General features: G+C 37.2%; 1 long non-coding RNA gene across 1 annotated transcript in view; it reads left to right on the plus strand.

Annotated features, from left to right (window-relative positions):
- The first annotated feature begins 218 nt into the window (after window positions 1-218).
- Window positions 219-12,248, plus strand: part of LOC141279085 (uncharacterized) — a 112,642-nt gene continuing 100,612 nt past the window's right edge. Inside the window, exons 1-2 of the long non-coding RNA XR_012332839.1 lie at window positions 219-363; window positions 1,211-1,302. This is a non-coding gene — a long non-coding RNA (uncharacterized lncRNA). The remainder of the gene's footprint in view (window positions 364-1,210; window positions 1,303-12,248) is intronic.

The raw sequence follows: 12,248 nt of genomic DNA on the forward strand, positions 1-12,248 counted from the left end.
CACTGTTCCCAACCTGAGATCAGAACCAATTTACAGAGAATGATACAAGAGTCAAACAGTTAGAGATCAAAATGTCAGCTTTATTACTGATAAAAGCAATAGTGAAGGACATAGCTTAGATAAGTCCTAATAGTCCTGCTAAGGTTCCTCTGAATTGAAGTCACCCCATTCCCATTACCACCAAACAGACAACAAACAAAACCCCTGCTTGTCTGCAGAGGTAGGAGCACAGCCTGCTTGACCAACTTTATCACGTGACTGACAGCAGGTATAAAGCCACCCTCTCTGTAGGCTGTGGGATTCCAGAGAGAAAAGCAAAGGGACAAACTGCGGCAGCAAGTCCACTTCATACTTGCAAACCAAGTAAGTTGTTCCTCTTCTCTGGGGAAGGAGAGCATTAGGCATGGTGAGTGAGATCCTTGGGCAGAGTTTCTCATCCTCAGCACTGTTGACATTGTGGACTGGATAATTCTCTGTTGTAGGGTGCTGTCCTATGCACTGTAGGATCTACCCACTATATACCAGTAGCACAACTATTAGGTGTTTCAATGCAAAATGTACCCAAATATTGCCCAATGTCAGGGATGATAGTGGGAGTGTGAAATTGCTCCTGATTAAGAAACACTGCCTAGGGACTTCTTTTACTTGGAAATGAGAGGGAAAAGCAGTAGGTGTTCCTCATAACTGAAAACTAGCAATTCAGTGAATTTGACCACTAGATTTTAAACCCCTTGACTACTTCTTTGAAAAGTAAAGTCTAGAAAAGTGCCTTTCAAATTGGCAACAGTGCAAAACATTCTAACTAATGATAACTCGGGCATTATCATAAGAAAAAGTGTTACTTGTTAAGAAGAGGAAAGTTATTATTTCTACTGATCAGAAAGCAAAAATATTTGCAAAAATATTATTAATAAAAATTAACAGATGAAGATAAAGACAAGAAGGAAAAAAATAAAGGTGGAAGGGAGGAATATGATGAAATTAATCTGCCCAATATTTACATGTTCCCTTTATAGTACACAGCCTTCTTCTCAATATTGTGCGGGATTATAAACTGTACCTGTAATCTGTCATCTAAACTCTGTCTTCCCTGTTATGAAAAATATGTGTTATGACACACACCCATAAAAAGTTCAATATCAATATCACGTAGGGTGTGAGTCAGTGCAATTCAGTGCTCTCCTTTTGCCTTTTGGAATCTATGTTTTAGCTCCCTGAAGTGAAGAAAGCCCTGGCTTTGTTTCTGTTCTCAGTCTGTAAGCCTGATGTCTCCCTCCATCAGAGGTTTTTCATCTGGATTAGGTAAATTTCATGTATTCAAATAAATCCATTTTCCACATAGCTACGGACACCATGAAGTAAACTATCAGAAAAGAAAAAAATCTTGTCAGTACCTGGCGTTGGCTAGCTAAGGTTATGGGATAAGACAAGAAACCAGGAATAAGAGGATCAAGTGTGAGCAGTGATGACGGTGTGGGCTAGGCATGGTCACAGGGCCAGAAGCAGAAGTCATTTTAAAGACAAAGGGTAACCTTGGGTCAGAAAATGCTTGGGCAACATGAAGAAGATCCAAAGAGTTAATGGTTTCCAACTTTTTGATGTCATATACTCCTTCAAAGATCTGATAAGTGCTACGTACCCTGAACCCAAAGAAATGTATACACATACACAAACACACACAAGTTTTTGTAGAGTTTCAGTGGGCCTTCACAGATTATTAATCTAGGATAAGGCAAGGCTGTTGGGCAAAAATTTGCGTAGCCAGGGTAACTAACTGAACAAAAGAATTCTCCTTTGCATTGCTACATGGGATAATGTCTTAAATGAAACAATAACATCAAAACAGATAGTGTGGGCAGTCATATAGATAATTTAGATTCAGAAGTCTTTTTGAAGAAAGGATATGTTTGACCTCAATTATCTTTTAATTAAGTATTTTTATTGATCAAATTCATGAGTCTTCAATTCATATTGCCTGTGGACACAGCTCTGATCTAAATAAAAACATTCTAAAAATCTCCTTTTCCAGTTTATACCACATCATTATTCCCTTAATTACAAAATTTTAGAATCTGATATAGGAGAACAGATTTGCTAGGCCATATAGTAATTTAAGACCTGCCTTTAAAAAAAATTTTTAACACAGATATATGTTGCGTTCTTAGAACATAAGTTAAGCTTATCTACATTTGTTTCATCAGTTTTTTTGTGTGTGTTTCTTTGGATAGTGTACCTTTGCTTTCCATTTTTTAAAATTCTATTTGATTTCCCTAGTTCTGGATATAAATGCTCATGATTACATTACTCTTTACCTTTGGTGCTGCCAACAGAAAACATACATGAAAACTATAAGTTATCTCCCTAAACCTACACTTGTCCTCTGTCCACCACAATCTCAACTTAGACAGCCCTTTGGTGAGCTACAATAAGAGCTAACACATACTGTCTATTGTATGTCAGACCCTGTCCTAAGTACCTTATATAAAGTATCTCATTTAATTCTCAAGGAATACTACAAAGTGCCTATTTTAATCACTGCTCCCGGTCCCCCAAATAAGGAATCTCAGGCCTAAAAGGTTAAGTGACTTTGATCACCACTACTAAAGTAGCAGAGCAGGAATGCAAACTCAGGCCTTTGATTCTTCAAGAGCTTTTAACATCTCCACTGTACTACCCATATGCACAATTCTTTGTTTAGTTCTCTTTTTAATAGCCATTATTTTTATTTAAAAATTTTTCTATCTGTATCCATATGCCTTTCCAATACATACGCTTTGTATGTAATTCATAAACAATGTTAATTTTAATATCTCGATAGCTGATCAAGGGAGAGATGGCTGCTTTCACACTGCAGGGCATAAGGGTGTTCCATGCACAATCCCAAAACAGAGGTGGCTGCCCTGCTGCATTTTAAGCATTTATAAAATTTTTGCTTAACTTGTACTTGAAGTCTGTTTCATCTATTTCCAAATTTCTTCCTTCTGTGTGTCTGAAAAAATCTACTATACATACTTTTTTATTGGATGCCTTTTTTCTTAATTTTTCTTCTCATACCTTGTGAAAGAAAGAAACTTAGTCAAGTGAAGAGAGCACTTTCAGGGGGTTCAGAAGGCTAAGATTTTATTCTTGACTCTGCTACTGACCTGTTATATGCCCTTGGGTTTAACCTCACTGCACCGGACTTAGTGAAGAGGTGTTTCAGCTTCTCTGCTAACATGCACTCAATGGGCCAAATCCTTCAAATGAGCCAATTGCACTTGGGGATTAAGTTAAGCCATTTGGAGGGGCATTAACCCTTTCTGGTCAATGAAGTTTTTATGCACGAGTAGAATAACTGACTAAACAGAGCCTACTGTCCTTCTTTATGCACTCCTCCTATCCCAGTTGCCTAACTTAAACAGAAAGTGTCACAGTCAATAACCAAGCAATACTTGGGAGAAGTGCTGAGCAGTGGGAAGAAAGGAATAGCAAGTAAATGAAATGACCCTCCACAAACAGGTGAAAAAACTGTAGAAATCAATGACATGACAATGGACCGCTTTCCCCTCCTCACTGAATTTAGTAGTCGCCTGTTTGTCTCTTCTCCCCTTTGCTGGCTGCAGCATTCTACGAGTAAACGTGTCATAGAACAGCCCTGCATTGTCACCGCACTGCCTGAGAAAGAGCCTATTCATTAAGTCCAGGGATGGCATCCATTGCCATCCATTGGATCAAAGATAAACTCCTGACTGTTGCCTTCAAAGCTCTCCATTAGCAGGACTCACTCCACTTATGTGTTCTAATCTCAAGCCTATCAGTGACATTCTCTCTAGAGTAGATTCACAGTGGGTTCTTCCACTACTACCCCCAGCCCTTTTCCTGAGACTTTCCATATACACACCCCTGCCTCCTGCCTTTTGATTTCACTGGATTCCCTCCTTTCACAGGAGGCACAAGACCTGCCTCCTCCAAAGCTTCCCATGATGAGTTCTTCCAGAAAAATCCTTAGTGAAGCTGGGGCTCTTGAGAGATAAAGGTATTTTTCTTTATAATGGAGTTGGGGCAGTGATTCTCCTATTAGATGTGCATGCTTCTTGAGTCCTGGGAACCTTTTTTTCAATTGATAATTTAGATGTCCAGTCCCTGGCCAGGAAATTTGTTTATACGATAAGAAATGAGATGACCAAATTTTACAGTCTGGGGATACAGCAGGGTTCTTATGAAGTTGCACAGATGTTGTGAACATCCTTTTTCAGTTTGGATTGTAGAATTGTACTTACATATCTAGTTACAAATTATGTATGGGTCTCTATCAAAGAGGGAAATCTCTCTAAATAAAAGCAAATGGATTAGGAAGAGGGAATTTTTGCTTTGGTTTTCTGTTAATTCATTTAAAATCTGGAAGTGAAAGCTGTGGGTTAGGAATGAACAGATGTTTAATAATTTGTTATTCCACTTTATTATAGTACTTTCAAATAAAACTTGAACAAATATGTAATTGTGCAGCCTTGAGCAAATTACCTAATCTCTTTGAGGCTTCATTTTTTCAGTGTAATACAGGGATAATTTTCACCTAACTCCAATGGTTAAATGAGAATAAGGCAAAATAAATCATACAGCACTATGCCTGGCACATATTATGAACTCAAAAAAATAAGTTTTCTGGCTCTCTCCCATCTCTTTCTAGTTTCTGCATGTGTTAACACACTTTTAACCTCTGAATGGAAAAATCGAATGGAAACAAATATAGGAAAAATAAAATTGAATCTCCATGAGGGATTAAACCTCTATGAGTAATTAAATGAAAGTTTTAATTTAAAATGGAATCTTCTAGCTGACAGCCTAGAAGTAACCCACTAAAATATCTAAGAAGATACAGGAAAGTTAGAAAACTCATATCAATTCTGAAAACTATAGCTGATGGTCATCTTGTTGCCAGAATCTGGATGAAATGTCCCATAATAACATTAAGGCTGATGAAACTATACTGAAGCAAACAATTGATAGCTCTTTCTTGGTATAATTTAGAAAAGAAGCAATCCTGTTTTCTTGAAAGTTGTCAGGAGCACCTTTCATCTCTCTCCTCAGACTATTTCCTGGTTTAGAAACACAAGGTCATTGCCAACCAAAACAACTATAAAGGTGCTATTTTTTTAAAGCAGCTGGAATTCTGGTAGACTATCCTGGCAGCTGTAGAATCAGCAATAAAATGCTAGGAAGGAAAAAAAATAAATGTAGAGCTAGAATAGGCCTTAGAAACATAATACACACTAAGAATTGTAATTTAATATGTGCTCCATCTATACAGAGTGCTGGGCAACAAGAGTGAAAGGGTTCATGTCAGGTCACCATAACCTCCACTAACTGAGTATATTTCAGACAGTAGAAGTTGTGATGGAAATTTTGCACTTCAAAGCATTGACCACATCTAGATCTGAGGATGTGAGAGCACTTGAATTTGTTAGACTTGGGGGAAAGGGTAATATATCAATGTAGTATCTCATGATAAACACTGGATATGGATAGATCCCTACTCATTTGAGAATGAATAAACAGAAAACAACAATTTAGAGGGGAAGAGAGGAAAGGAGATGGAAGGGTACCATGCCATGGAAACCCAGAGAAAATCTTAAAATAATTTTAGCCAGGTCCAGAAGACAATTTTGTAAAATTGTTTGACATCTTCAATTAAGGTCAGAGATGGCATCTACTGCCCTCAGGATCAAAGACAAACTGTACCATTTGTATTAAAACTCTCCATTGGCAGGACTAACTAACCAAACAATAATAATAAGACCCCTTGGAAATAGGAGCCAAAATCCACAAGGAGAGGAGAGGATGAGATGAAAACAAAGTAGAATGAAATGCAAAGGGAGTTGGATATCATAAGAAGTGATAGTAATACTGGGAAATACCTTTAAAGAACTCATTTAAGCCATAGCAATATTTTGAAAACTACACAGATGATTAAGTTTCAGATGGTGATTTTATTCATTTATTCATTAAGCAAATGTTTATTGAGTGCTTACTCTGCCAGACACTGTACAGCAGTGAACAAGACATAGTAATAACAGAGTTGAGGTCTCTATTCTTAAGATTAATTTTAGGATTAATCTAATCTCTGTATGGCAGTGAGGAACTCAGACAAAAATTCAAAACAGCTGATCCTGATCAATGCTAGGAGAATTAGAGTAAACTGTATAATAGAAAGTAAATGGTATTAAGCTACATGAACTGCTTATATATTTTGGAGATTAATCCTCAATGCAAAAATGGTCAGAAGACCTAAATAGACATTTCTCCAAAGAAGATAGACAGATTACCAACAAACACATGAAAGAATGCTCAGCATCACTAATCATTAGAGAAATGCAAGTCAAAACTACAATGAGGTATCACCTCATGCCAGTCAGAATGGCCATCATCAAAGAATCTATAAACAATAAATGCTGGAGAGGGTGTGGAGAAAAGGGGAACCCTCTTGCACTCTTGGTGGGAATGTAAATTGATACAGCCACTATGGAGAACAGTATGGACGTTCCTTAAAAAACTAAAAATAGAACTACCATATGACCCAAGAATCCCACTACTGGGCATATACCCTAAGAAAACCATAATTCAAAAAGAGTCATGTACCACAATGTTCATTGCAGCACTATTTACAATAGCCAGGACATGGAAGTAACCTAAGTGTCCATCAACAGATGAATGGATAAAGAAGATGTGGCACATATATACAATGGAATATTACTCAGCCATACATAAAATAAATGAAACTGAGCTATTTGTAGTGAGTTGGATGGACCTAGAGTCTGTCATACAGAGTGAAGTAAGTCAGAAAGAAAAACAAATACCATATGCTAACACATATATATGGAATCTAAAAATAAAATGGTTCTAACGAACCTAGGGGCAGGACAGGAATAAAGACACAGACATAGAGAATGGACTTGAGGACACGAGGAGGGGGAAGGGTAAGCTGGGACGAAGTGAGAGAGTAGCATTGACATATAGACACTACTAAGAGTAAAATAGCTAGTAGGAAGCAGCTGCATTGCTTGGGGAGATCAGCTTGGTGCTTTGTGACCACCTAGAGGGGTAGGATAGGGAGGGTGGGAGGGAGACGCAAGAGGGAGGGGATATGGGGATATATGTATACGTATAGCTGATTCACTTTGTTATACAGCAGAAACTCACACAACATTGTAAAGCAATTATACTCCAATAAAGATGTTTAAAAAATAATAAATAAGATCATTTAAATAAAAAAAAGTAAATGGTAATCAGTTTAAGGATTGGGTGGTCAAGGGGGTTCTTTCTGAGAAAATCATATGAAACTGAGACACAGATGGCAAGGAGCCAGCCTTTCAGAGAGAAGGGGGAAATTCTAAGAAAAAATATGTTAGTGCCAAAACCCTTATGGTAGAAACAAGCTCAATGTGTTCAAAGAATGGAAGGAAGGCTAGTATGGCTGAATCTTAGTGGACAAAGAGATTCTGTTAAAATATGATTGGAGATGAAGTCAGAACATGTAAAGTTTTGTAAACAAGGGAAAGTAGCTTGGATATCATTCTAAGTGTACAGGAAGCCATTGGAGGTTTTAGTGAGCAAATTGATCTGTGTGTGACTTGAGTTTCCAGAAAGCAGAATCTGAGACAAAGCTTAAAGGTGGGTACTTTTCGGGAGAATTTGATCCCAGGGAGCAACTAGGAGGAACATGGGAGCAATTCAAAGAATGAAGGAGAGCCAATACAATAATGTATTAGTACAGTGGCTAACATTAGGGCTTACTAGATACGAAGGGCCATCTGACAAACCATTTGGAATGTGCCATTGAACTGTCTATCCAGGAAAAGTTAGGGGGAAACATTTCCTAATTATTTCCCCCATCATGTCCCATTTCCCACTGGTCAAATATCTGCCCCACCGGACACTAATATATATCTATATCTGCCTCTAGCTACATACGCAAATAGAATTTATATATTTAATTTAACCTCTCAGATAAGAAAAACTCATAAAGTATACTTTAATAAATTATTAAATTTAAAAATTGGAAAGGAAAAATTATAAATTAGCAAAACGTATCCACTTGGACACTTTAAAACACTATCAGTGCCAAATAACAAGTGAGCCAAACAAGAAATTACTAACACAATAACAGAACAATTTATAAAATAAAACCAATACTTGTATAAATTTGTGAAATGAAGCTAAAACTTGCACACAAAGAAATTCCAAGTGGTAAAAGATTTTATTTAAGAACAAAATTAATTAAATAATTCAACATAAGAAACCATTAGGAGAAACCCTCAGGAAAGTAACACTAAAGAAAAACAGGTTTGAAAAAAAGAAATTGAGTAATGAGGAAAGATGAAAAATTATAACTTTTCAAGTCCAGGATCTGGTTTTTCTAAAACAAAAGTAAACAACGAAAACATGGCAAGTAAAAACAGACAAGCCAAGAACCAAAATTACATTAAGACTGACAAAACTCAGTCTTTAACTTCTGCCCATGAAGGAGCAACAGAAATTTGATCTACCCTCCAACCATAACCAAATACAAAACTAGACAAATAAAACAATAATTTTCAGATATTTGACAGTAAGCAGAACAGAAGGGACATCTCTGAAAAAAATAGCATACAAATCAAGTGAGCCTTATGAATACTCCAATTCACTGTCTAGAGAAAGCTTCCATAGTACAGCACAGGAAGGGGGAACTGAACAGACTGGCAGTCTTGCTTAGCTGAAGAGTTCAAAATGCTGGGAGGCAAAGTTGGCTAGAATCTGTGCTGCAAAATATCAGAGCTGAGGAAAATAAGACTTGAAGCAAAAGATAAAAAAGTCAATAGAAACTGGCCCAGAAATGGTGAAGATAGAAATTGTAAACAAGGGCATTAAAACAAGAAGATATAAGAAAACATAAGTGTGATAAGGAGAGAAGTAGAAGATATATAAAAGACCCAACTCTAATTCTGGAGGTAAAAACCACAATTAAAAAAAATACATATACTGAATGAGATTAGCAACAGATTTGACACTGAAGAAAGAAAAGTTAACTGAAAGACGTGGCAGTAGAAATATTAAAAATAAATTTAAAAAGCCTGAAAAAATCAACAGTGACAATGAGCTGCTGCCATATCAAGAGATTAAACATATATGCAATTGAGTCCTATATGGAGATGAGGGAGGATAGGGAAATAGTATTTGAAGAAATGGTGTCCAAAATTCTTTTAAATTTTTTGAAAGCTACACACCCACAAATTCAAGGAGTTAAACTCCAAGAAGAAACATGAAGAAAACTACACCAAATCACACCATAAACAAATTGTTGAAAAGCAATGATACAAAGGAAAATCTTAAAAGTAGTCACAATATGTTAGGTATAGAAGAACAAATATAAAAATAATAGCATCTTTCATGACAGAGAACATAAAATTCAAAACACAATGGAGAAATATCTTTAAATCATAGGAAGAAGGAAGAGGGGAAGGAAGGGGAGAACAACTAGAAAACTAAACCCAGAAAAGATTATCATTATAAAGTAAAGGCAAAGTTTAGCTATGCAAAATCTGAAATAATTCATTACAAGCAGGCCAGCACCACAAGGAACTTTAAAGGAAGTCATTACTGAAAGTTATGCCAGATGGAAATATGGCTCTACACAAATGTAGGAAGAATGTCAGAAATGGTAGTTATGTGTGAAAAATTTAAAATTTGGGAAAATATCAAAATAAGACATTCTTCCTGTTAAAGAAAACTAACTGGTCAAAGCAAAATAATAACAATATATTGTGGGCTTTGTAAATAGGAAAGAACACGAAGTATATAAACACTAGCATGGGCTGGGAGTGGAGAAATGGAATTATTGAGTTTTAAGGTTCTTATACTATTCTTGAAGTATAAATAAAGAAGCATAACTAATAATAAGAAGATAAAATGAAATCATAAAAGAAGTTAATACAAATGAAGACAAAAAAGGGAAAAGGAACAAACATCATGTTGGACAAATTGAAAACAAATAGCAGAATTTAAATTCAACTCTATTGATAATTGCATTAAATGCAAATGGTTAAACACTACAAAGTCAATTATCATATTGGATTTAAAAAAGCAAGACTCAATTATATAAAGTCTACAAATTAAAAAAACTTTAAATATAAAGACATAAGTTAATAGTAAAAGGATAGCAAAAATATAACATCCTAAGACTAATTTTTAAAAAGCAGTAGTGGCTATATTACTATCAAACACTGCATCTATGAAGCCACTATATCTATAAAAGAGACTGAAGTTTGGTTAAAAATCTTTTCATAAATGTTTCACATATCTGGGTATGACAGAATAAGATACTACTGGATAAGACTGCTTGCAGAAAATATCTACTGTATAAAATTTGGACATAATAAAAAAGGAACTAAAAAGTATTTGAGAGGAAACAGAAGCAGACAGTTTCAGGTAGGGGGTTCATACTTGCTTGGCAGAGGGAAAATAGGCAGCTATGTAAGCAATTTCCCACCACTGTGACTTCTAGTCCAGGCTAAGTACAGTATAGAAGGCATAACTTTGCATGTGAGAAACAGTCTCTAAGCAGCCCAGGAAAACACAGAAGATCTGAACTGAGATTGGATCTGCTTCATAAGAAATAGTTTGCAGTTCAAGTCAGCCCTGAAAATTATCTGCTAAAAACACGGAAATAATACTCATTGGAGGGACTTCTGTGGTGGCACAGTGGTTAAGAATCCGCCTGCCAATGCAGGGGACATGGATTCGATCTCACATGCTGCAGAGCAACTAAGCCCGTGCACCACAACTACTGAGTGTGCACTTTAGAGCCTGTGTGCCACAACTGCTGAAGCCTGCACACCCTAGGGCCCGTGTGCCGCAACTACTGAGCCCATGTGCTGCAACTACTGAAGTCTGTATGCCTAGAGCCTGTGCTCTGCAACAAGAAGCCACCACAATGAGAAGCTCACACACCACAATGAACAGTAGCCCCAGCTCGCTGCAACTAGAGAAAGCCTGCATGCAGCAACAAAGACCCAATGCAGCCAAAAAAAAAAAACTCATTTGTTTAAACTAACAAAATTCAGAACCTACACAGCATTCACAATGTCCATGATACAATCCAAAATTGATACATGAAGAACCAAGAAAATGGCGTGTATTCAAATGAGAAGAGCAATTGTCTGACTCCAAGATGGACCAGGTGTTGCAACTAACAGAAAAGGATTTTAAAACTGGCTATTATAAGTACTCTCAATAAAGTAAAACAAAAACTTTCCAATGTCTGAAAATCTCAGCAAAGGAATGAGAAGTCTGAGAAGAAATAACACAGTAAGAAAACCAAATGGTGTCTGACCTCCAGAATGAGGGAGTAAGGAGTAGAGTGGACTGCCTCCCCAGCAAAACAATAAGTTAAGTGGTGAAATTAAAAAACTATTTTCCAAAGTTTCTGGAAATTCCCCTAAGGGCACACAGCAAATGAAGAAATACACATTGAAGAAAATCTACTAAATCTCAGTAGGAACAGCAAGTGTCTGTGGCATGTTAGCCATGACTTGCTAATTACACACATCAGGCCTGTATTACAGAAATTCTACCCTGGTCATGTGCAGCCAAGAAGATGGGGTCCCCCTCCCCAACAGCTCCCAGTCTGAGTTTATGGTTTCATTCCTGTAGGGGCAAATTGCTGACATTTCTCATCCCACCCCCACACTCTCACAGCCTGTGTTGCAGAATTTCGATCCCAGGCAGCTGCAGCTGAGAACAAAGCTCTCTTCCACCACTCAGCTGAAATATTGGGTCCCTGATAGCCCCTGCCCAGCTCTCTCATAGGCTAGAAGTTCTATGTCAGAAGAGGCAAAAAGAGAAGTCTAGGAGTTGCCATTCACACCCCAGTGCCACTCATGTTACCTCAGGGAAAACAGGTTACAGCCCCCAGCTCTGGTGTAGTGCTGCAGGAGAGGAGAGAGAGAAAGGAGATTATAAGGACAAAGATCTTCACAGCTCTGTTGAAAGTACTAAGTTTATTTGCAATAGAGAGTAGAGAACTTCATGCTCTGATACAAGCAAAGCATCAGTGCAGCCAGAAGTGTAATAGAGACAGTGAAGAAGAGCCCTCCTGTGATCATAGACAATTATGTGCTCGTTTGCTTGAGTGCACCCATTCAGGAGTATTCACAGCAAGACATAGGGCAGATGAGATAGCATGCCCCAAGGGACACTTGGAACCATCAATACAGGACTGAGGCCACACTGGCATT

The sequence above is a fragment of the Tursiops truncatus genome, chromosome 7, assembly GCF_011762595.2.
Source record: "Tursiops truncatus isolate mTurTru1 chromosome 7, mTurTru1.mat.Y, whole genome shotgun sequence".
Taxonomy (NCBI): domain Eukaryota; kingdom Metazoa; phylum Chordata; class Mammalia; order Artiodactyla; family Delphinidae; genus Tursiops; species Tursiops truncatus.